General features: G+C 43.1%; 1 long non-coding RNA gene across 3 annotated transcripts in view; it reads right to left on the bottom strand.

Annotated features, from left to right (window-relative positions):
- LOC116748361 overlaps nt 1–24386 on the bottom strand; it is a 98907-nt gene extending 74521 nt beyond the window's left edge. Inside the window, exons 1-3 of one of the 3 annotated variants that reach the window (XR_004348270.1) lie at nt 24281–24386; nt 9703–9807; nt 2609–2712 (exon numbers count right to left, since the gene is read on the bottom strand). This is a non-coding gene — a long non-coding RNA (uncharacterized LOC116748361). Of the gene's footprint in view, nt 1–2608; nt 2713–9702; nt 9808–19986; nt 20285–24280 lie in introns of those variants that run through there. The other 2 variants (XR_004348268.1, XR_004348269.1) reach the window with 2 other exon arrangements.
- Nucleotides 24387–26866: the final 2480 nt, after the last annotated feature.

Below are 26866 nucleotides of genomic sequence, written 5' to 3'. Positions count from 1 at the left end.
ATGACTTCCCAGGGCTCTTACGATAAAGGCCAAAACCTCTGACATAACCTACCAGGCTCTGTATAATCTGGCCTTTTTGGAAGCCCATCTAGACCTAGGCAAGGGAAGCAGCTGTTATGAAGTGGTCTCCTTCCTAGAAGGAGGAACAATGGCCCCAGGATCAGAGTACCTGTGTTCTGGTCTTATTTCCTTCATTAGCAAAATGAGTGTCATTGACCAAACTGCTTCATCTGTCTGGACTTCTGCTTCCTTATTTGAAAAATGGTGATAAAGTCTACCCTGCCTACTTCTCAGGGTTTTGTGTGCCTCTAATAAAAAAATATTTGTCAATGTATGTTTTGTAAACAGCAAAGTAGTATAAAAATGGAGCTCTCCAAATAAATGGTGTGATTTGAGGGAAGCTATGAACTTAAAATACGACTTCGACCAGCTTGTCACTGATACCTGTAACTTCCACCATGAGAGGGGCTCCCTTGGACTGGGGCAGTATGACTCCAGTAAGCCACTGTTAAAATGCACATGATATAGGAGAAGGAAGGGAAAAGGATAAAGCATGGAGTCATTAGCATTCACTGCTATGGAGGAGTCTGATTGGCTAAATCTCTGGGGCTAGGAGATGGGAGAGGTAAGGTTTTATGAGTGAGAGAAGTGGAGGGAAATGTCCCAGGGGATACCCAGAGAGGGAGACCCAGGTAATCACAGTGTTGGCATTCCCTGGCCAGTGCCATAGCAGCAGGAACGCCAGCATCCTTCACCCTTGAGCAGTGCTTGTCTTCCTCTTAATTTTATTTTAGGAGGTATTTCTTCCTTTTAGACAATTAACTTCCACCCCATGGGACAAAATACTTCATGTACGAAGAACAAAAATGAGAAAAAACATTCCAATCCCTGGCTTCCCCTCAACCAATAATGCTATAGAACATTTTACCCTCATATTTCATTTAATCTAAGATACCATCAATTATAAGATGCCATAATTTTATGTAATACTAAGAAGGAAAAATTGTTTCCAGTTTAAACTATGACATGACATCGATAATTAAGACTTATCCCAATTTCAGAGATGATAAATGTGAAAAAAAAATGTACATTTTGGGCTTCCCTGGTGGCTCACTGGTTGAGAGTCTGCCTGCCGATTCAGGGGACACAGGTTCAAGCCCCGGTCCGGGAAGATCCCACATGCCGCGGAGCGGCTGGGCCCGTGAGCCATGGCCACTGAGTCTGCGCGTCCGGAGCCTGTGCTCCGTAACGGGAGAGGCCACAACAGTGAGAGGCCCGCGTACCCCAAAAAACAAAAAAATGTACATCTTAAAATCCATGAAGTATTAAATCTATACATTGATTGGGTCAATATATCTAGTCTGCTGCCACTGTCTGACACAATAGTGTCTTTCTGCTAGAGTGGATATTGCAATGTGAAATTTTCCATATACTCAAACTAGAAAAGAGTTAGTTGCTATCAAGGACTTTTTGATAATGATCATGGTAATGGTAAAATTAACCTTCAGTTTCTCCTGGAGTAAGGTGGGGGAAATTCTACATATTTAACAGATACAAAGGATTTGTTTTTTGAGGTATAGTTGATTTATAATATTATGTTAGTGTCAGGTGTACAGCATACTGATTCAAAATTTTTATAGATTATTCTCCATTTATAGTTATTATAAAATATTGGTTATATTTCCTGAGCTGTACAATATATCCTTGTAGCTTATTTATTTTAGACATAGTAGTTTATACCTCTTATTCCTCTACCCCTATCTTACCCTCCCCCTTCCCTCTCCCCACTGGTAACCACTAGTTTGTTCTCTATATCTGTGAGTCTGTGGGGTTTTTTCTGTTATATTCACTAGTTTCTTTTATTGTTTAGATTCCACACATAAGTGATAACATTCAATATTTGTCTTCCTTTGTCTGACTTATTTCACTAAGCATAATACCCTCCAGTTCCATCAAAGGATTTTTTTTTTTAAGGAGACAAATGGTTTTATTCCCAACCACAAGAAACAAATTTAGTTCTGACCACTAGTTCTCAAACTGAGGCTCAGAGCCCAACTGTAGGCCCAAAGGGCCCTCCCAGGATCCCTGAGAGCAACAGGCATCCCAGACCCCATATGAAATCTTACAGAGCACCCACTTCAGTCCACAGACCCCAGAGACCTCCTCACCAGTCACCCTGAGGGAGGAATTCCCTCATTCCAAGGGACCCCATATACCACAGGGACATTCAGTTCATTTAGTCTTCATTAAATAATGATTATAAGCCCAAGCACCAGGTAATATTGTTAGAGGGAAAAAGGAAGTTGACCACCCAGTCCCTGCCCTACTCTTCATGGAAATCCCAAAATAGATAATAGATTCTTAGCACATGGTAAAGTCAGGGTATTCCCTAGAAAAAGCCAATGAGATCCCCATAGTCAACATGGAGAAGGGGTGGGAATGCATCATTACCTTAGTGAGTTCACCCACAGTCTAGGTTCTGGCCCTGGACCTCCCAGGGCCAGAAACGTGACTTGTCAGTACAGTGAGAGTAGATTCATCTTTCGGGATCAGACTCACATTAAACAGGACTGATATATAAAATCAGAATGTAAGTTAGTTCACTTACATGAAGAATTATAGTTGCTCCATGGACTTGAATACCCGAGTCCCCATGACCTGTCAATAGGCCTATGTGAGAAACCAATCCACAGATGGAGTTATTTGGTGATCCTGGAAGCAGAATAAGAGGAAGGTAGTAGATGGACCAAATGTGCAAGGGCAGCAGGTTAAGGTTGCCTCTGGGGCACCTACTTCCGCAGCAGGGTCTCACCCATGTGACTGGACATGCAATAAACTCATTGGCTGCAGCCCTTTCTTATATCTCCACATTAGACACAGCTTTGCTTAAAGGGATCAGAATAAGCAAAATCCTACGGCTAAGGCACCTCTCTCTGGATGCTACTTGGATGGACACGGTTCTAAGATTTGCTTTTATTACTATTCTGAGGCCAACCAGCCCCTTCTTTCTTTAGATATAGTAATTCTTTCCATCAGGTCTTATTCTGACCTGAGAGCCATTCTGTCTCCCTAAGTCACATTCATTTCACCATTCATTCAACAATAAGTAACTGAGCAACTACTACGTGCCAGCATTCAAGGCACTATGGTTAAGTACTGGGGCCGAAGAGTGGGCAAGTGTGATAAGTGTTACAACAGAGGAAGTACAGACAGACTAGGAACACACAGGAGAGAATCTGGAATAGACTCTGGGATGGAGAGTTGTACCAGAAAACTGATTGGAGAGTTACCTAGAGAGGGTCGAAGGACCTATAAGGAAGAGAGAAAAGCATAGAAAGAGAAGCTGGCCAGCAATACAGTTGCAGCTGAGGCCTCCGTTGGTCCTCCAGGGAGCTCCAAAATTGAATAGCCCTTCAGAGAGCTCCTAAATAACTCTCCTTTATCCAACTTTATTTTCTGTCCCCCTTGACCCAGCACCTCAGGATTCAGTCCTAAGTGTAGTCTTCCAGCTCCTGCTGGTACACGTTAGTCAGACTCTGTGGCCATCTCAGCAGATGGTCCCTCTCCTCCTTAGCAAGCCCAGCTTATCCTCAGTCACACTGTGCAGGGATTTAGCCCATGTGGTTGGTCTAATTGCCAGGAGAGGAGACGGAGGTAGATCCTGAGAGAAACAAGCATCATCTTGTAAGACACCTGTCTCAATGGAACCTTCCACACGATCTTCAGAATCTGCCACCAGTGGGGAGTAGAACACTTCTGTGGATCCAATGGCTCCAGGAAAAGCTGTAAATTCAAGGTTCTCAACTGCATCTACTCAGATATCCCGGTCTCATGTCTTAGGGTCCGTTTCTTCTATATTAGGACCACGACTTTGGCACAGGAGACTTGCTAGGGCCAGATTCAACTTCCTCTGCAGATCTGTTCCTCCTACAATTGAGTTCTGAGCCTGATTCTCCGCACTTCCCGGCCCTACTGCAGAGATTAGGATTTCCTTAAATGCTGCCAAGGAGGCTTTGGCTTTCACATTTTGCCTAGAACTGATGGTTAGTTTTACTCTGAGCCTGTCATCATCTCTCTTCAACGAATCAATGACATTCAGCAACTACCACGACTTCCATGATCCTCTTAGATACTATTTCCCTCAAACCTCTCCAGTGCCTAAGATACTACATGAGCCAGTGCATCCCCTTCCACTGGTGTCCTAGCCCAGTCCTAACAATTGCACTGCCACATACATCAGAGGCTATCCTGACTCCACCTACCACCAGTTTTGGGGTTCTCTTTGTCAGACGACGGGTGAGAGGGATCTCCAAGATTGCATTTTAGCATCTTCTTCCTAGGGCCACTCCTGACACCAACTGTCTTAGCTTGGATTTCCAGGAAACAGACTAAGATGGACAATTGTGTACAGAAAGTTGACTGGAGGGTCCTCTCAGGAGATAAACCTGTGAGAAAGTGAGGAAGGTAGGATTCGGAGAAGCTGGCCTGCAATGAGGCTGCAAACAAGGCTCCAGTCAGTCTTATGAGGAACTCTGGTGCTGAGATGGCCTTGCAGAATGGACCCCAACTGAGGCAAGGGGGCTGAGCCATGGTATCCCTGAATCAGCTGGTCATTGACTATGGCCACCCTAAGGGAAGGGGCAGGACCTTGGGGGAGGAAGTTCCCTGTGACCCAGATCAAAGCTCAGTGAGAGCTCCAGGAGTTGCTGATGTTTCCAGCAGATGGGGATGAGTGTGCGGACCCTGAAAACGGGGTCTGGGCTGAGCCCCAGTGTCCACCACACAGGGATATGGGACCCAATCAAGAGAAGGCATGAGAAAGTCAAAAGGGAAGGGGATGGAGGAAGGAGGAGAGGAAGGGTCTCAGGCAGAGTGAGGAACATGTCCCAAATAGGGACAATGAATGGAACGATGTCTGATGAGGCTGGAGTGGGGAGTAGTGCTGGGGGGAAGGGTGGCAGATGAGGCTGGAGAGGGAGGCAGTGGACTCCTTTGTCCTACAGGGGCGGGGGTGGGGGAGGAGGCATGGTGTGCACAATGCATAACACACTCATTCAACTGTTTAATCTTTCAGAGAGCTTTCTTGTTTCTCTCATTTTTAAGTTTTTGTGAAAGTGATTCACTATGTCCCCAAGTGTTGACCCAAGAGTCCCTTTGAGGAACTAAAACTTATGGACAAAAAAACAAGAAGCCTTTAACACCTAGCAGTCTAGGGATGCCTGGGATGGATGGAATGCCCCAGGAACATGCCATGTAACGTGCCCCTTCTGCTCTATGCTGTTTTCTTTGGGAAAGGCTGCAATTATTTCCCTGCCTTGGTGCATCCAGTTATAGCTGATGCCGGAAAAATCAAGGAGGAGGGAATTTACCCCAGTTCACCTGGAACCACATGGGGGCAGAAATAAGCATGCTACATGAAGAAAGTAGAGGACAGATGAGGCTGCCAACCAAGAGAAAGGGTGATGTGAAAGAAGGAGCTGGACAGGAAAATGGGAGGGCATCAGTTCTACGGTTAGCTCTGTGGGGCTTTGGGAAAATCCCTGTACCTCTCAGGGCTGTAGAGAGTAGGACTAGATTCATTCCTCTGAGTTCAGCAGCCCTTTGATTCTGTATTTCTTAATAAATATCTTATAACACACTTAATGAAAGCAAGATATTACCCTTTGATGACTAAATCCATCCTGAGTCTACCTTTCTTTCGGGCAAGGTTTGTTGTAGTAGAAAGAGAAAGCCAGTGGCCTGTGGGGGCTGGTGAGAGTTTCTTCCTCTGTAGACAAAGTGATCAGTGAACCAGAAAAACATGTAACCCTCCAGTCTAAGGTTCCTTTCTGAATGGTACACTGACTTTCCACTGGAGCATCCCACCCCTCAGAAGGAGAGTTCAACCATCCTCACCTTCAACTACTACCTAGTGATTAGCAGGCAAACTGCCCTTCCTAACCCCACCTGACATCTTCCCTGGCGCTTTCTCCATGCTGTCCTCCCTTCATCCCTGCTTTGTAGTGCATGTAACTTGATTCACAAAAATACTGCATTCTCGGGGCTTCCCTGGTGGCGCAGTGGTTAAGAATCCACCTGCCAATGCAGGGGACATGGGTTCGAGCCCTGGTCCAGGAAGATCCCACATGCCACAGAGCAACTAAGCCCGTGAGCCACAACTACTGAGCCTGTGCTCTAGAGCAACAAGGGAAGCCACCGCAATGATAGGCCCACGCACGGCAACGAGGAGTGGCCCCCTCTCTCTGCAACTAGAGAAAGCCCGTGCACAGCGACAAAGACCCAATGCAGCCAAAAATAAATAAATTAAATTAAATTTTTAAAAAATACTGCATTCTCAGCCCAGGCAAACATGTAGCAGGATTTTATCTAAGCAATGGGTAGAAAGACAAATACTACATTACAGAGTTAACTTTGTAAAGCAAAGATCAATCTATTATTCATAACTAAGAAGAAATCTATTCATTCGCTGTCCTCAAATAGAGCAAATCTATGCCTTAAACAGGTTTGTTCTCTTAACAGTTGTTAGTTTAAGATTGGTTTACTGCACTAGGCACCAATGCACGTTAGTGGATTACACACATTATTTATTTAACCAATGTATTTCATTAGTGGATTCACCTAACGACATATGAAAACATAACTTATCTACTTAGCAGGTGTGCACCTGCATCACATATTCATTATCAGCAGTAAATTTGCTTTACAAGACGCCAGCTGCCTCCCACAGTGACCACGTAATTCTGGACCATCAGGAGTGGCAGCAGCTGGCAGTGTCTTTTGGTCAAGCCACCCAAGGGGCTCCCAAATGGAGGATGCTCCCTAAGGTGTTAGTAAGCATCCTTCCACCTGTCAACAAGCACGTGATGCGCATCTGCTCTGTGCCCAGACTGTGCACAAGTGGGAGATGCAGTGGAAAGAGGACGGTTCCTGGAATCCCCAAATCTAGTCCCAGTCCCATTGTTGTCTTTTTTTTTCTTAAATAAATTTATTTTTTATTTATTTTTGGCTGCGTTGGGTCTTCATTGTTGCACACGGGCTTTCTCTAGTTGCAGCGAGTGGGGGCTACTCTTCGTTGGGGTATGTGGGATTCTCATTGCTGTGGCTTCTCCTGTTGTGGAGCACGGGCTCTAGGCACACGGGCTCAGTAGTCGTGGCTCGCGGGCTCTAGAGCGCGGGTTCAGTAGTTGTGGCACAAGGGCTTAGTTGCTCCGTGGCATGTAGGATCTTCCTGGACCAGGGGTCAAACCCACGTCCCCTGCATTGGCAGGTGGATTCTTAACCACTGAGCCACCAGAGAAGCCCCCATTGTTGTCTCTTGCAAGCTGTATGAGCTTTGGCAAAACGCTTCATCTCTGTAAGCTTTAGTCTCCTCACCTGAAGAATGAAGCTACCTATAGCACTGTCATGAGGCTCATGACCGTAGTGAAGTGAAGGTGCTGGGGGAAACTGAAAATCATCCTCAGAGAGGCAGCATTCTGGCTATGGCTGCTGTTGTTGTTAGACATAAAACAACTTCTGCTCTTTCAATTTTCTATTCTCAATTATAGCATAAGAAAGAGTGGAGACTGCTTATTCATCTCACATCTTCAGTGACTGGCACACCTCTTAATATTTATTTATTTATTTAGCTGCACCAGGTCTTAGTGTGGCATGCAGGCTCTTAATTGCAGCATGCAGGATCTAGTTCCCTGACCAGGGATCAAACCTGGGCCCCCTGCATTGGGAGCACGGAGTCAACCACAGGACCACCAGGGAAGCCCCATGCCTGGCACCTCTCTGACCCTCCATAATTGTCAGGTAAATGACTCTCTTCATTATGGGTTATCATTTGTTTTATTTCTAATTATTAAATAAGTTTTAAGTAAAATAATTATAATAATTAATACAAATGACAATTGTTAGTAAAAGGACCATCGTTTGACACAATTAAAGACAAATAAGATATTATAATGTACATACATGCATTCATTCAATAAATACACGTCAAAGTCCATGTTAAGTGCTAAGCTCTGTTCTAGGTGCTGAGGAAAAAGTAAGAACAAGACACACAAGGTTCCTGTCCTAAGAGTAGGGCCATTATAGAAGGGGAAGACGAACAAGAAATAAATACATAAATATCAAGATAATCGCAAAGAGCTGTAATGGCAGGAAGGCATGGCTACGTTAGAGTGACTTCTCAGAGGAGATGATATTTGGACTGGACTGGAATTGTAAAAGGGAGCTCAGCCCCTGAAGTTCTGAAATCAATTTTCTAGGCAGAAGGAACCAATGCAAACAGCCGTAGGTGGAAGTGGATAGTTACTTTCAAGATACAAACAATAACCCAGTGGGGCTGGAATGAAATGGAAGAGAGAAAGAATGGTACTCAGTGGGGCCAGAATCTGTACCACGTTGAGCTATAGACAGGATTTGGGATAGTAATTTAAGTGGAGGGGAAAGCGAGTAGAAGTTTATAAGTAGAGAAGACATGATCTACTTTACATTTTTAGAATTTCAGTCTGGCTGTTCTACAGAGAAAGATCCGTAGCAGAGAAGAGGCTGTTTCAGTGAACCAGAGTCTTAGTTTGGGTTCCCCCATAAGCAAACCCTGAGACAAGGATTCAAGTGTAATTCATTTATTTAGGAGATGCAGGGAACTCCTTGGAAGGAGTGTGGGGAAGGAATACAAAGAAGGGAAGGCAAGCAACTAAGGGTGTGTTATTAAGCCAGTTACCATAGTAAGCAACTGGAACTTCATGTTGTAGAGAAACTTGGGGAAATGCTTCAAAACACACCTCAGAATAGTCCCACCTGAAAGGTGAGGGAGCTGGGGTATTTATGCACCGATTTCCAAATTGAGGTTGCTATTAGGGGGTAGCAGTTGCTACCCCCAGCGCTTCCTGCCCGCAGCAGGTGAGCAGAATGACCTTTCCAGATTGGAGAAAGGCAGCCCTCGGGCACTGAGATGCAAAGTCTTAAGAATATGAGTGAGCACTGACATCAGCTAGTACCTGAGGTCAGATATAATGTTGGCTTGAAATAGGAGATAGTGGTGGAGAAGTGGATGGACTTGAAGCCAAGCTAACAAGGCTTACTGAGATAAGTGTGGGGAGTGGTGGAAAGAGAAGAAATCAAGGATGGTTCCTGGACTGGGGACCTAAACAACTGGCGGGATAGTGGGACCATTTTATGAAATGGGAATGATTGGAAGAGGCATCAGCTTTAAGGGAAAAGAATCAAGAGATTTGTTTTGACATACCTATTAGTCCTCAGAATGCAACTGCCAAGTAGACCATTGGATACGGAAGTTGAGCTCATGGAAAATGTCCTTGTACTCAGCCTCCCACCCCAACTCCAATCCGAATAGCATGGTTAATACCAATTTATACCCATTTTCTAGGTTGGTTTCCTTGAAAAATTTCATCTAAATTCATGATTCCGCCACTTAGAAGTATTTGCCAAACACCTAATAGTGAAAATAGGTTGACTGCTGGAATTTAAGATCCAATACTTCCTGAACAGCCATTATGTGCCAGGCCTTGTACTAGATTACATCACATACATTGTTGCATTTAAGCCTCCAGTAACCCAAGATATAGATTTTATTCTTGCCATTTTATAGCTGGAAAAACTGACTCAGAGAGGTGAGGTGACTTATCCAATGTCACACAGCTAAGGGCTTCCAGGCTCCCGATCCACACCCATTCCTCGGCACCACGTTACCTGGCTCAGTAATCAAGAGCAGAACTTGCACGCCAGCTTGGGTCCCAGAGTTTGGTTGCTGAAGGATTTCAACATCACTTGTTAGTCATTTGTTAGAGACCCCACCTGAAGAAACAGAAAGGAAGAACCCAATGACCATTTCCCAGGTAGTGTCTGAAGAACAGCCTCAACCAAATAAAATTCCCATGATCACCAACTTGAGGAAAGACTACATAGCACATCATTCTCTTAGAGGGTCAGGGTAAACGTCAGAATGCCAACAGCATTAATAACACTGTAGTTTGATGAAACAAAACCAAACCTGCTTTTGCTTCATCTAGCATTTCCCAAATCTGCTCTGCCATTGGACCCTGATTTTATGAGCCTTATTACCATCCCCAGGAGGAATGTTCTGAGGAACACGTTTGAAAATCCTACACATGGCTAAGTCAGCACACCTTGGATTTCATCTTGTCTCAGCCATCTCAACCCCACAGATTGCTCCATTTCTTTGAACACCTTGCTTAAACTCTTTGAGCCTCAGCATCCCCCACTCTTACGATGGTATTCACAACTCTTCCATTTGACAAATGTTTGTTGATCTTGTGCCAGGCCCGGTGCTAGGACTGGCAAGTCCACAGTGAATGAGTCGGCTCCTGATGGCTTGTCTCTTGGTGCAAGCCTCAGAGGAGGAGGCCGCCTGTTGTCTCTACATATCTCCAGAGCTTTCTCTTTTCTAAGAATCCACTCGAGGTTTTTACCAAAGCAGACGAGACAAGTGATCATTATCTACAATGAATCTTAAGAAAGCTAAGAAGTAGCCCTGAGAGCAGGGCTAGCTACACAATTGGTAGGGCCAGTGCAAAGGGCCCCTTCCTCTAAAAGCAGGTGGGGCGGGGGGGAGTGCAGTTAAAGGTACTAAAACATAAAGCTTTTTCCTTCAAAAATACTGTTACTTACAAACCATCATAGGTATGATGGTGATACGTGAATCACAACATAAATTTATAAATTGCAAAAATATATTTTGATATCATAATTTTATATAACAAAATAAATAATAATACATCATTAATGTGGTATCTTGATTGACTATGAGATTCTTCTGGCTAGCTTCTCTGGATATTCATTTATTGGGTTCTAAAAATTTATACTTTTAGCAACTTCGTTTTCAGTTGATGTAATTGAAAGCATCTCTCTTGGCAAATGCAAGATCACAAATAATTTTTGGTAATTTTTTATCTTCAGAAGGATCTTTCTGCTGATACAGCTGTTACTGGAACTGTTAAGAGTATTGTATAGATTGTGACAACACTGGGATAAATTTCTGATAAATTATTTCGAAATATAAATTTTAGTGCATCTAGAGCTGATGATCCTTGCAAAACAATTTTTCTAAAAAGATTTAACTCTTCACACAATTCAGTTTTGTGTAAGTCTGAATTTAATTTTAAATATAGATTCATGCAATGACATCTTAACATTTCCTCCGACATTTCCTGTAACTTGTGGAGGATGTACAAGAAACGAAAAGTGGCATCATGATTTGTATATCATTTGAAACATCTGTGTATGCATTATATGGCTGTATTTTCAATTACAAAGCAAAATTACTTTTTAAATTGTATTGATTAATAATTGGTTCATCCAAAGCATCATATGGGGACTTCCCTGGTGGTCCAGCAGTTAAGACTCACGCTCCCAGTGCAGGGGGCCCAGGTTCAATCCCTGGTCAGGGAACTAGATCCTGCATGATGCAATTAAAGATCCCATATACGGCAACGAAGATCCCGCATGCTGCAAATAAGACCCAGCGCAGATAAATAAACAAACAAATAAATAAATATTTTTTAAAAATCATATGAAAATGGTGTTCTTTTCTATTGAATGTGATGATCTTTAAATTTGATTTCTCTTTCTAGGCGTGTTTGCTTTGCTATGTTGCAGCAGTTTCCAAACCCAAAGATTCTAAACTCTTTGAAGGGGGAGGGAAGGACAAATTAGGAAGTTGGGATTAACATATACACATTACTATATATAAAATAGATAACCAACAAGGACCTACTGTATAGTACAGGGAACTATACTCAATATTTTGTAATAACCTATAAGGGAAAAGAATCTGAAAAAGTAGTGTGTGTGTGTGTGTGTGTGTGTGTGTGTGTGTGTGTGTGTGTGTATAACTGAATCACTGTGCTACACACCTGAAAATAAGAAGACATTGTAAATCAACTATACTTCAATAAAAATATTTTTTTAAAACACTACAAACAAAGGATATTAGGAAATGATTAGGTGAATTATTCTCTATGCCTCTCTTTTCTTCCTCTATGCTTCTAATACAGCCAGCTAATCAATATACAAGTGAGCACCACCTACATGCAACGTGACTTCAAGAATGCACAGCATAGCAAATACAGGCAGCAATATTGTATTATACTCAAAGAGACTAGATCTTAATTATTCCAATCATTAAAAAGAAGTGATGATATGTGACGTGATAGAAGTGCTAACTATCGTCACAATGGCAATCATACTACAGTATATAAGTGTATCAAATCAATATGTTGTACACCTTAAATTTACAGTGTTATATGTCAAATATACTTCAATAAAAAAGAACACTTGTAATATAAATAGACTTTAAAGAATTATAATAACTCTCATGTATGCTTTATTACAAAGTCCATGTGTACACTTATATTTTGTAATAATTTTCTGACAAAGTTAACTCTCTATTCCTGTAGCTCCTGTCCTAGTGCTCAGGCTGGAGTTAATATCTGTCCACGTGAAACAAGGACAGGCTCCAGGATGGACAGGCAAGCCAGCCTCCCACCGTAGATGCCAGCACTGGCCACAGTACAGCTCCTCCTCTCTCCCATGGCCACATCACTAACTCTGCTGCTGCTGTCACCATCATCATTACCAATCTGGCCCTGGGGCTGTGCCCTGCAGCACCCTGGACACCCCAGGCATGTATACAGGATTATCAGGCCAACTCCTCAAGATGCATGTTACCTGCCGTGTTTAGAGGCCTGGCCTATAACTTACACACATGTTGCCTAGAATATCTCCTCTGCTTGCATGCATGCTCCATCAGGGTTTCTTACAAAACACAAGTTCAAACAAAAGATTATTAAGAATTTCAAGACAGTGACAGCAGAGGACAAACCAAGATACACCCCTCCTCTGAGAGTAGGGCCCTGTGTAACTGCACAGGTCTCACACCCATAAAGCCAGCCCTGCCTGAGAGGCATCACCACTAACACTATTCTTTTTTTTTTTTTTTTTTTTAGTATTTATTTAGTTAGTTAGTTGTCTGGGGTTTTAGTTGTGGCCCCAGGGCTCCTTAGTTGTGGCACATGGGCTCCTTAGTTGTGGCACGCGAACTCTTAGTTGCGGCATGCATGTGGGATCTAGTTCCCTGACCAGGGATCGAACCCAGGCCCCCTGCATTGGGAGCACAGAGTCTTATCCACTGTGCCACCAGGAAAGTCCCAACACTATTTTTAGGTTTTCCAGAAACCCTATGACATCCTTCAGCATCACTTTTGCAGCCCTACCTTGTGAGTCTGCCTTGAAGGACTGCATTGAGACAAATAGCCTGGTCCAGGGGTCTTCCATCAGATCCTTCCCTGGTCTGCATCAAACCAAGGTGTCTACCCTACTGGATTCTTTGAGGCCAAACCTTAGCCCGTCTTCCTTTGACTTTTCAATTCATCCCTTGCCCAGTAAAACACTGTCTTTATTTTTGAAATCCTCCATTGATAGGTCCATCTGATCCTACGATTTCATGTCTCCTGCAGGTTTTTCTCACTTGGTTTTGCTGGGTTCCAACTTGATTTTTCCAATGGCAATAAGACTGGGTTTAAAAATAAACTAAAGGAATTATAATTGTGATAAGAAGTAGCCCAGGAGCAGTGACTAATGGAGGTGACTGTGGATTAAGTGACTAAGCAGTCAGTGGGCCAAGTAGCTATTATGAGATAAACCTCAGCTCAGATCAAGAGAATAGCACCCCACCTCCCTAGCGCCCTCTGCTGTCCATTTCTCCTGAAGTGTTGAATTCTAAATAAGAGCCATCAACTTTCTCCTCACCGACACAGCCCCTTGAAGGTCCTATGAAAGGATGGGAACTAACAGTCCTAAGTACCCACTGTATACCAAGCACGATGCTGGGCACTTTATAAAATCTCATTTACTCTTCATGACCATCCTTAAATCGTCTGACCTACCTCTCAGAAAGACAGAGGCCCGCACATTCAGGATGCCCAGCTGACGGTGCTCTGGTGGCCTCGCTGACTGTGTCCAAGAAGTCTCACTAGAACCTGGGCCTGATATGGTATTCTATGAGGATGTCTGGCCTGAACCAAATGAAAGGCTGAGGCAAGGTCGCCAAATCTCACTCTACTAGCCAAGAAAATGGAGATATACAGTCATGGGGGTGAGTGGCCCAGGAGATCCTCTACATGAGGACATCTGAAGAGGATGGCATGGAGTCACATCTGGAGGGCTCCCTAAACTGGAGGTTAGAGCTGGATTTATGTGGTGGCCACAGCTGCTGATGTGGGCAGGCTGACACAAGTTTAGGGAGCTGAGGCTTTTGTCACCACTTTAGAGCTAAGAAAATGAAGACTCATAAAGATGAAGTGGCCTGCCCAAGATCATATCAAATGAACTTAAATTCCAACCTGGACCTGGTACATAAAGCTTCCATCATTAAGTGGTTGTGACACTGAAGTAAAGGTTTGGTTTTGTTAGCTCCCCTTCCCACCCCGCCACACACACACACACACACACACACATCCCCATCAGCTGAAGTATCTGAGAACATAATTCTCTACCTTGGTCTTAGCAAAGGGCTTCATTCAACCAAGGTAACCCAGCCAGCCTAGGATCCCTGACACTGAGTTAAGAAAAAAAATATGAGTCCAATTACCCAATTTGCAAAGTGAATAAATAAAAATAGGCCAAGTGTGTTTCTCTGGATGCCAACAACCCTTGTCAGCCTGACTCTTGCAAATCATTTTTCAGACTACTGTATCTGCTATGGACTGAAACTCTATTTTGAAACAAAATGCTTCTTTGAACCAAAACTGAGCAGTGATTCCTTTGTCGTCTTGTTTATCGTTCTCTAGAAACAGTAACTACTGTTAATTTAACAGGCAGAGGCCCTTCAGGCAAGTAGGAACTAGGAACAAACAGGTTTCACCAAGAATGAAAAGTAATTCAGTTAATATTTCAAAAGGAAGTTATCCATTCCCTATTTATAGAGGACCTTCAATGTCCCAGGAGGTGATTGAAGGATGTGGTCGGTGAGGGAGGCAGACAAGTAAATGGAAGTAACAGTGAGATTGGTACAGTATTAAAGGATGACATTTCCTGGGGGGGACACTTCTCCAGCTCCTGTTGTTTCTTTCCACGTGTAGCTGTGTAGTGGCCATCTCCCACCTCTCACTGCAGCTCCTCAGAGAATGGGGCTTCATCTGGTTGGTGAATTTGGGAGGAGTAAACTGGACACTCTCATCTCAGCTACTCTTTTGTTCTCTGTTGAGAAGTCACCTACAGAGAACATGAGTTCTGCTCTTCTCTCCAGGAAGCCTGCCCTCGTTCATACCGTCTGTGGCTGAGTGGATATGTCTGTCTAGTTAAGGAGATAAGCTGGTTCTCACACTCAGCTGAATCCTCCAAATTAGCCTCTATCAGTAGTAAATGTGATGTTTTAGCTCTTGTCTGCTTACTCTTTTGTCTTCATCTCAATTTGTTCGGAATGCTGGTGGGGAAGAAAGGCACTAGTCATGGAGCCTTCTGAGAGACCCTCGCTCCGTCCGTCCCTTTACCCATTTTGTGAATGGGCATTCAACCTGCTTCCCCCTGGACATTGTTCAGACCACTCATCGTTGCCCACTTTGTCTGTCTCATCCACCAACCTAGTCCCCCATCACAAAAACAGATACTATGGTTACCCCGACTCGTCCTTCCTTGTTTTAAATGCACTCAAGCCAGTTTCAAAGGAACACCCTTTCCTCTGCTAAATCTACTTCTATTTCATGATATCTGGGACTTTGCCAGGTATCAGTGTCAAGCCATGGGAGCTTAAGTTTTTCCCTTTAGAGAAGCAGACGCTTGTGCGGCCCCCTCATTCTCCATGATTCTTCAGAACTCAGGGCAGCATCTCTGTGGCCACATCTGCAATTTCCTCCAGCTCCCTTGGAAATAATTCATCTGAGTTTGAACTCGTTTAGAGCTGCTTTGTACTATTGCTTCACCTATCTTAGATTTCAATTCCCTCTTAATCATGTTTGTTCTACCCTTTTCAGTTTTAAGGTCATTCTGCTTGATAGAGAAGACAGAAGCAAATTAGGGTTGTGTTCTCTGTCATCTGTTAACATTATCCCATCTACCCCAAGCCATGGGCCTATCATTCAGCCCTTATTTTAGCATCTTGCTTCAAAGGTAACTTCTTTCTTTTTTTGGTCAGTAACAATTTTTTCAAGCTGCATTTCATCCTGGGCTCTACCAATTCCAATACTATTTTTGTACATCTGTGCCTCTCTTGTGCTTTCCTGGTTGTTTGGAGATCTTTCCATCTTTAGGCAAGGCTTTTAAATATCTGAGTTCATCTGGGACCCCTCTGTGTGGTTACTTAGCTCCCCTAGGCAGCTTCTCCTGCTTCCTCCACCCCACACTTACGCCCCCTCATCCAGGTTCTTTGCATTGATACACTCTCAGAGATCTTTCTGCCATATTGCTTTGTGTTAAAATCTTGGCGTTTCTTTATGTGTTCTCTATATCCTGCACACATCACTAGATCCATATATAAAGTCTTAAGTCTTATTTTTGCCACACTTTGCTTTTCCTCCCTTTTCAGAATAGCTGGACAATTCCACTATTCTTTCAATGTCAGAACGCTGGTTCTCCTCAGCTAACAACAGATAGTCTGGCATTTTTCTCCTTATTCCTGAATTCCAATTTAAAGCCACTTCAGCCAGGTGAACAATTCTCTTGCTAAACCCATTCTCCTCCCCCGAGGCATTCTCGGATGCTGAGTAAGTGGTAAGCAACTGGGATGCTCAGGGCACACACAATGGGTCAAGTATTCACGTGGATAACACTTGCAAAGTCCCTTCACCTCTCCGAAGACACCAGCTTTATCGTCTGTAACATGTACAACTACCTACTTCCTACCTTCTGTCGCTTTGTGACAATTAAATCAGGAGAAATCCATAGCAGTCTCTACAAATGCTCCCACGAGTCCATCTGTCTTTCTCTGTCATCTGCCCTGAGTGTCAGGCCTGTCAGTCTGGTTTCATTCTACTTCCTGTGTTTCTAAGCCAAACCCTTCCCTCTGACAGTCTCTACACAGCTGGACTCCCATACAAACCTCAGGTTCTAGGCCTCCTCTATTCTTATTATATTGAGGAAGACAGAGACAGTCAGGAATACGGGATTGCCCCAGGGCCTGGATTTTATTTCTGACAGTCCCAAAGTCTGATGTCTACTGCTCTTGCAGGAAGCCCCAGGGACCCTCCTCATGGGAGAAAAAAAAAAAAAAAAAAGGAAGATGGTTTGCCTTGTCCTTTGAACATTATTTCTCTAGGGATAGATGGGCAGCTATTCAGAGATGGGCAGCTTTTGGCCTGGTACCAAAAGTTTCTGGAAATATTCTCTACTCATATCCTGAAAAAGACCCTAATGATGTAGAGATAGGCATCCCACGGGCAAACATGACACCTGCATAAAATGTCTTAGAAGGATGCACAGTTTTTTTACAGTTAAGATGTGAGAGAGATCACTTTTTACTCGTCATGTTGCTGTACTATTTGAATTTTAACTATGGGTGAAGGTGAGCACGTGCTTATAAGTTTATTATGATGCCTGACTGTGAGCCCTTGGGGTGAGAAGAGTCCATTCCAACTCATTGCAGTGGTGGCTGGGATTTGGATGGGCAGCTCACATGCTCTCCTGTGATAACTGAGCTGAGATTTCTGCAAAACCACTTACTGAATTCTCAGCTATCATGCTAAGGGCCTTACCTATGGTTTCCGTTAGTCCCCATAACAACTCTGAGAGGTAAACGTTGTTACTTCAGTTTTACAGATGAGGAAGCCAAGACTTGTGAAGTTAAGTAACTTGCCACACAGTGTGTGGCAAAGCAAAGGTTTGAACACAGACCTATGTCCAGAATCGATTCTTTTAGCCGCTTCTCTATGCTATGGTAATTCCGCACTAACATGAATCCTTACCCTGTTACACACACACACACACTCACACATTCGCACACACTCACATACACGGAGTACTTACACAGGCACATACACAGGGATGTGCACACACACGTACAAGTACATGCAAATACATGCACATACATATGTACACACACACACACACACACATTTTCCATCCACTTCAAAGTGATGTTTGAGACTGCTTACAGATGATTGGGATTGGTTAAAACATTTAGGTCCTGTTTCACAGTTGGCAAGACAGCGCCCCCTCTGATTTACACCTCTGAAGACTGTGGTGGAGACACCAACCTTGCCTAACCAAAGGGCTATCTTTCAGGGGAGGGCTAGTTGCCAGCCCAGAGGACAGTGTCCCGTTGGTTCTTCAGCCTCCCTGTTGAGGAAGGTCTTTGGGTCGAAGTCCTGTCTCAGTGTGGTCCTCTCCTCAGGCTTCTCACCCTTGTTCACCCGTTTGCCACTCACTGTGTTCCTCTGTAGAGGTCACCTCTTCTGAGCCAGGATTTTGTCATTTATAAACTGAGAAATGTTGTATCAAGGGATCACTAAGAACTTTCTATGACACCATGACTGTGCTTTCCTAAAACTGAATCTTCGTCTGCAAGAGGAAGTAAAACTACCACCTGAGGACCCAGGTACTTCTGTGTCCTTCTTCAGTAGTCACCTGGTGGGGCATCTGCCCAGGTCACAAGCCCCTTCTCTCAGAACTAGACCAGTGACCGTGTTCAACAGATGATGCCGCTCCCACCACCATGGTCCCTACAGGTCCCTAGAAGCATTTCTTTATTTTCTAACTCTCTTCAGTCTCAAGTGAAACTATGTACTTCCTTTTACAATAACCCCTGGATGTTTACCCTAAAACAGTCCACAGAAACTAGCACAATGTCTCTGTGGACAAAAACCAAGGCTTGTGTTGCTTCAGCATCGCGGGAGGCAGACTATCAGAGCGGTTAAGGAAGAGGTCTCTGGAGTCAGAGAGACTCAGGAGTTCAAGTCCCAATACTGCCTCTTTCTAGCTGAATGACCTCACATACCTTATTTAAAATCTCTGAGCTTCAGCTTCCTTATCAGTAACTTCAGCATAATAATTCCTACTCCATAAACTTGTTGGGAAGATTAAATGAGAATATGCGTGTCAAGTGCTTAGAGTCTGGCATGGATAAACACACATACCCACACAAACACTCAATAAGTTGGTAGCCATTATTATTCCTCACTGTGCCTTGCTGGGAGGGAGCAGAGTAGGTGTGTAATACATTTTCTGTATTTTGATCCAGTGTTGTGTTTCTAGGCTCCAGACCCAGTAGAGAGTATGGCGAATGCCCTTCACCAACAGTGTCACTCTAGTGAGATTTGGTTGACATCGATGGGTCTAGAGTGGGAAAGTGGAGGTGATGGTAAGGAAAGAAAGACGGTCTCACTAGTTATTGACGCCTCTTAGTATAAGGACAGACACAGAGAAATCCTAAAATGGTCATCCTCTCCTCCCCCCAAAAGCAGATATTATCAGTTCAGAAAGTTCAGTAACAGGACACCCAAAAGACAGACTACTGTACAAGTCATATGGATGAATAGCCTAAGCATATTTCAGTCTCTTCCATTACTGGAGGCCCAGGTGTCCAGGCTGGGCCAGCATTCCCCCAGCACAGTAGTCATTAGACGTGGAGGATAAGAGAGGTGCCATTTGTCTGCATCCATTGAAATCAAGGTGCAGTGAAATCCAACACACTGCTCTCTGCCCAGCACAGACCACATCAGGGGCTCATATTTTATAACTTCCCTCCAGTTTATGAGACAAGCCTTGGTCTTCAAATCAGTAAGAGTGAGGAATGGCTCTACAGGGGAACATGTTTGAATCCAGCTGTCGAAATGTGGGCAATTTGTGAGTAATTAGTTGATGTGCTCCAGAGGATAACTGAAAATGCCCAGATTCAAGCCCAGGTTTCACCAGCTGTTACGGAGTTCAAATTCCCTCCTCCAGGTCTTAGAGAATTGTATTAGTCTGCTCAAGTTGCTATAACAAGATATCACAGATGGGGTGGCTTAAACAACAGACACTTACTTGTCACAAGCAGGTGCCCTGATCATCTCCAAACTGTCTTCAGAGTCCTTCGTCCTTTTTCTTGAAGAACAGCACATATCCATAGCTAAATAGCTCTGTGGTCCAGTCCTACAGGATTGAAGAAGTCTGACAGTTGTCTTTTATTTCGTCTCATATTTTTTCTGTTCCCTGTCATTCAGACTGGCAGTGTCTTCACTGGTATAATTGCATCTCTGTTCTTAGCTTCTGTTGAAACGCCTGAGTAAGTCTGTGAGTCACACCCATGATCTCCATCAAATGGCTGTTCAGTCACTCTCTTAGTGCTCTCTTCGCAAGCTTTCTCACGTGTTGCAATGTGGAGAGGCTGAGAAGTTCCCCAGTCTTTGAGTTCTGCTTCCTTTTTGCTGAACGGTCTCTTCTTCAATTTGTCTCTTTCCTCTCACATTTTACTATAAGCATTTGGGAGGAACAAAGCTACTCCTTCAATGTTTTGCTTAAAAATCTCCTCAGACAAATATCCAATTTCATCACTTGCAAGTTCTACAAACACTATAAACACCAGAAAACAGTTCAGCCAAGTTCTATGCCACTTTATAACAAGGACCACCTTTCCTCCAGTTTCCTATAACACGTTCCTCATTTCTGTCTGAGATCTCACCAGAATCGCTTTTAGCATGTCTGTCGTGTGCCTCAAACCTTATCCAGCCTCCACCCATTACCCAGTTACAAAGCTGCTTCCACATGTTTAGGTATTCGTTACAACAGTGCCCCTCTTCCTAGTAGCAAAATCTGCATTAGTGTGCTCGGGCTGCTATAACAAAATACCACAGACTGGGTAGCTTAAACAACATATTTATTTCTCACAGTTCTGGAGGAAGTTCAAGATCAAGGTGTTGGCAAATTTAGTTCCTGGTGAGGACCCTCTTCCTTACTTGCAGCCAGCCACCTTCTCACTGTGTCCTCACATGGCAAATCTCTCTGCCTCTCTCTCTCTCTTCCTCTTCTTACAAAGTCACTAATTCCATCATGAAGGTTCCACCCTCATGACCTTATCTGACGCTAATTACTTTCCTAAGGCCCCATTTCCAAATGCCATCACAGTGGAGGTTAGAGCTTCAGCATACAAATTTGGGGTGGGGAGAATACAATTCAGTCCACAGCAATAATTTTTTTTTTCACAGCAATACTTTAACATTGACTTTTTTACTAAAGCCTCTCCTGGTCCTAGGAGCCCTATATTATTTGACATCCACGAATATTTTTAAGGAAAAGCAGGAATAGCTGCACCTTCCATTTTCCCCTATCCCTCTTCTTTAATTCCTAAATATTTGGTCAAATGATAACTGCTAGTATTTGTTGAGAATTTGCCATGTGCCAGGCACTGTTCTAAATAATTTACAGGCATTATTAACCCTCATAACAAACCTACAAGATAGGGTTCTCTTCACAAGCTTCCTCACTTTTTGCAATATGGGATAGGTATTACTAATAACCTTATTTAAGGGAATTCCCTGGCAGTACAGTGGTTAGGACTCCGTGCTTTCACCACTGAGGGCACAGGTTCAATCCCTGGCGGGGGAACTAAGATTCCTCAAGCTGTGCGGCACGCCCCCCAAAAAGTAAAAAAACATATTTAAAAGATGAGAGAATGGAGGCCTAGAAAGTTAAGTAACATGCTCAGGGTCTAGAACGGAAAGATCCAGAATTTAAACACAAGCTGTCTAACTGGAGAGCCCACCTCTTAATCATTATACCATACATCTCTGACCATGTTACGCCTCTGTGTGTGTTCCCTCTAAAATTCCCTTCGTGCCCCATTCCATCATATAGCAAGCTGCTACTCACCCTTCAAGTTCATGAAGTCTTTCCCTGACTCCACTGGGAGAGTTAGACCTGGGCTCTCCTCTCTGTCCCCACAGCACGTGGCCCATAACATGGGCACGTTTCTCCAGCACTCCTGTGATGGTAGCTCACGTACCCATCCCCACCAGACCAGACAAGGCGGAGGACCCTCAGCGCAGGTCTACGTCGTCCTCATCTTTGTAACCACAAAACCATGCACATGGGGTTTAGTACATTGTTGTCATTCAAAAAATTATTGTTGAAGTTAAAACTAAAAAGCAGAATTTGGTAATAAACTGTTTGAATTCAACAAACTCAGTAAACTGCTTGAGTTCTGACCTCATAATGAAATAGCTGAAGTCTAATTTTTCTGCTGCGAATCTGTCAAGGATGAAATAGGATCCTGGATCCTACCAACTCCTCCTGGGAAATATTTACTTTCTTTACCACCGTTCGCCTCAGCTCTTGCCTGAACGACTGCAACGGCCCCTCATGGGCCCCCTGTCCCTTGTCTTTCCCATGCCAATTCACTCCCCTAGGCACTACCAGAATGATCTACATAAGCAGATCCAACCATGTCACTTTACTGGTGCTTTATTTAAGCTATGCTTTGGTTTATCCAAGCACACCTTCTAGTATGATTACCTTGCTACTATCCTTTCAATGTCCCCACCTCCCTCTCTCCTTCCACACACCCAAGGGTGACCAGCGTACTCTGTTGGGGGTTATTGGTGCAACCCCACTCATCCAGTTGCAGTGATGCATTTTTAAACCCTTAAATAACATCACACTTTAACATCAGCATTCAGGGTTGAGGGAAGATGCTGAAATCATCTTGCAGGCTCAAAGTACAGAAATTTTAAACTCATTGGTTTTCCATGCTGACCAAGTTCTATTCAGCTGGAAGCAAAGAAATCAATTGCATCACTTTTCACTTAATTAACCTTGAAGCTGCTGGCCTGGGCATTCTCCCTGCCGAGCCAGCACAGCCATGCATGCTTCGTTCCCCTCCCCATTAGTCAACTGAAGGTGTCATCCCTCCACAGTTAATTCCTAGTCCTATAACCATGTCCCCTGGGCACCTGTAGCCCTTCACTCACATCTACATTGTGAAGCTTATCTCATTCTGCCTCATGGAGTAGACATCTGTCTCCTCACCAAGCTCCAAGTCTGAAGAGGCAAAGAAAATGCTCACTCATTATTTACCCCCAGGACCTGGCATAGAGCTGATACTCAATTAATTTTCAATAAATGATGTCACATCCCGAAGGAAAATTCCCAAAGCCATGTTTAAGAATTAAACTTCTCATTCCACTTCAATAATTGGATGGTGTCCTGCTGGCTTGCAACGCAGGGCACCCTCTCCCCCTTTCCTCTTTAGGTGGGTGAGTACACAACACTCTCTATGCGTCCAGCTACCAGAAATTCAAGCCACACCCTGGCATCCGACTGACATCCTCTACCCAGTCCATGTGGGTAAACTCCTCCTTGGGTTGTTAAAAAAAAAAAAGTAACCAGCCTAAGGTCTTGCTAGTCTTAGAGGCATTCAGAGAGAGGAGAATCATGAGATGGAGAACATGAGTGCTCTTTTTTATGGGTCAGTGGCCTTTGGATGGTCCTAAAAAGAATGCAACCCACGTCCCCTCCTTGATCCTAGTCTTCTCATGAACCAATGGCTGCCAACAATAATTCCATTTGTGCTTCTAATCTAAGGCCAACCTCCTTTTATACAGTGTATCCTACTCCCTCTCACTTATGGAAGGACATCACTCTAGCAACTGTCCTTATTCTCCCCTGTATCATTATATTTTTCTCTCTTTATTGAATCATGTCTACCATTATACAAAAGCACTGTAATGAGAGAAGAAAAAAGAGAGAGAGGATTTGGAAAGTAAGAAACAAAACTCATTATGTACTAATAATGTGACTTCTCCACATAAAACCCAGAGAAGAAGAGAGAATAATATGAGAGGTTAGCAAGGTTTCCAATTTTTTAAATGAAAAGCATCTCTATATTAAAAATAATTACTCCAAAAAATAATTGTTAAAAATTATATGATATCAGGAGTAAAGCATGAACAAGATCTTTTGGATTTAATTATAAAGCCTAATTTAATGGCAGAAAAGAAGGCTGAAATAAATTGAGTGATATACCAGATTAATGGGTGGGAAGATTCAACACATTAAAGATAACAAATTCTCTCCAAACTTAATCTAAATTATCAGTGAAGTCCCAAACGAAACTCCAACAAAGTTTTTGGCAAAACTTGATAATGCATATATTTATATGGAGGAGTAAAAAATCAAGAATAACCAGGAGAATTTTGAAGAAGAAAAATATGGAGGGACCTCACCTTATCAGTAGTATGGCAGGCATGGAGGTTGCCTGTGCAGTATCCATTCCCCCTTATTCCTCTCTAACAAAATCCCAATTTTGTTTAGGGTGGCAATGTGAACAGTCAAAATGACTCACCTTCTCAGACTCTCTTGCAGCTATTGTGTCCATGTGACTCAGGTCTAACCAACATGATACATCTACTGATTGGAAATGCTATTATTTGAAAAGTAAAAGGAGGACTTGGGGATGTATGTCTTTTCCCTTTGCCTTTATTTTTTCTTCCTCCATAGAACGAAAGTGCTGTACATGAAAGTGCAGGAACCATCTTGTGACCATGAGGAAGGAAGATACACAATAAGATTAGTGGAACGGGAGGAGGAACTCTGAAGGGTTTTTTTCCTTCCCTCTTCTTACCTCTGCTTTTTGCTTACTTTCCTACTTCCCTATTTTATTCTCCTTCTTGCTTGTAGTTTTCACTTCCCTTTTCACACTTCTCTTTTTGGGGGGTGGGGGGCAGCACCATGGCTTGCAGGGGTCTTAGTTCCCCAACCGGGGATCGGGGATTGAACCGAGTTCCCAGTAGTGAGATCGCAGGGCCCTAACCACTGGACTGCCAGGGAATTCCCTTGCACTTCTCTTTTCTTCCTTCCCGGTTTAAAGAAAAACTTTAAAAGAAAATATCTATGACTTTTCTGTAGAGAAAAATATGTATGACATATTCATGATATTGGGGTAAGAAAACATTTCTTAAACAACACACAAAATCACTGACCACAGAAGCAAAAAACCCCAAAAACCTATGAATTTAACTAAAGTATAATTTTAAATATCTATACAACAAAAGTTACCCACCAAGAAAATATTGAGAGGAAGAGAAATAAATGAAAGCATAAGCTAGATAAGGTGATGAGGGAAGGTAAATTGAGATTGGAAGGACCATGTAAAGAGCATGAAAGAGATTGTTATAAGCAAAGGAAGTCTCTGTGCAAAGCCCCAGAGTTAGGAAAGGCTTGGTAGTTAAGAACTAAAAGTGACCTGGGTGACTGGAGGTAGAGACAAAGAAGGAGAGTCATGGGCAATAAAGTTGAAGAGAAAAGCAAGGGAAAGTCCCACGAGCCTTGTAAGCCACAGAGTAAGAAGTGTGGACTGACTTGTGCAACAGGAAGCTCTTAAATGGCTATGAGCAAGGGGACCCACGAGTTCCATGAGCTGATCACTTACAGCACAGTGCAAATAATGATTGAAGAAGGATGACTTACAAGGCGCTCTGAAGACCTACTTGCTTCACATGTTGAGACCAACATCATGAGGACACATTCTCTAAGTCATCAGAGAGCTAACAGAAGGAAGAAAAGGATTCCAAAAATGATGCCACACCCCCAGATATATACATATAAATGTGATCTTCATCTGGAATGGCTGAGAACTACGGTTGCTGAGGTGGGAGGCCAGGGCTGAAGGAAGGATTCAGAGTAGGGGAACTAGGTGGGTGACAAGGAACTGGCCTGGACAATTAGGCAGCCAGAAAAGGAAAGCCTGACTGGCTTATATCAAGATTATTCAGGATATTTTGATATCTGGGGACATAACTAGGTGGGAAAGCTGAGCTGAGGACTCTTGATCTGAGTCAAAGCCATTCAGATGTGCTTTAGTGGTCCTGTTTCAGGGTAATTGCTGCTCACTGGCTGATAAAAACAAAAGCAAACCATCTCCGAAGGAAGCTTCCCATATTGGACCTCAAGAACTCCTACAAACTAAGATCAAGCAATGAGCTCACATTTTTTTTAAAGTATTAAATGCATGAGAAGCCACTATGAGTGAGAAGAAGGTGAACAAAGAATCAGTAGATTTAGATCCCCAGGAACCCCAAGGATGTGAGAATATATTTTTTAAATAGTTATGTATAATGTGTTTAAAGAAATAGAAGATGCAATTACAAAGATGAGAACTCAAGAAGCTATTAGGAAAGAAGAAATAAGTTTGGAGTAAAAACAAATGGAACCATTAAAAAGTGAAAAATTAAAATCTCAATGGACAGTCTAAACAGCAGTTAAGATGCAGTTTAGGAGAGAATCAGTGAACTAGAAGATATCCAAAGAATTGTCAGAATATACCAAAGAGAAACCAGGAGGAAGAAAATGCAAAGGAGGGGTTTGCAGGCACTGAGAATAGAGAGTCTAACATCTAGATATAATTGGAATCCCAGAAGGAGAGAACAAGGAGAAGGCAAGAGAGGCAATATTCAAGACTCCACAAATTTGATAGAACTAATAAAAAGTATAGGTCCCAAAATGCAGGAAGTAAAAACATCCCAGATATGAAAAGTAAAAGAAAATCCACACTTAGTATAGTAGTGAAACTGCATAACACAAAAGACAAGATCTTGAAAACAGCCTGACAACAATGACAATTTACTTACAAAGGCATAGCCATTAGAAAGACAGCTGACTTCTCCATGGCAACAATCAAAATTAAAAACAGTGGAATTACAACTTAACTATGTTGAGAGAAAATAACTAACAATTAAGAGGATACACCCAGCCAGGAGAGGGTGTGGAGAAAAGGGAACCCTCATACACTGTTGGTGGGAATGTAAATTTATACAGTCACTATGGAGAACAGTATGGAGGTGCCTTAAAAAACTAAAAATAGAACTACCATACGACCCAGCAATCCCACTAGTGGGCATATACCCTGAGAAAACCATAATTCAAAAAGAGT

The sequence above is a fragment of the Phocoena sinus genome, chromosome 1 (assembly GCF_008692025.1).
Source record: "Phocoena sinus isolate mPhoSin1 chromosome 1, mPhoSin1.pri, whole genome shotgun sequence".
In the NCBI taxonomy this organism is placed as follows: domain Eukaryota; kingdom Metazoa; phylum Chordata; class Mammalia; order Artiodactyla; family Phocoenidae; genus Phocoena; species Phocoena sinus.
This window is presented reverse-complemented; position numbering and strand designations above follow the sequence as displayed.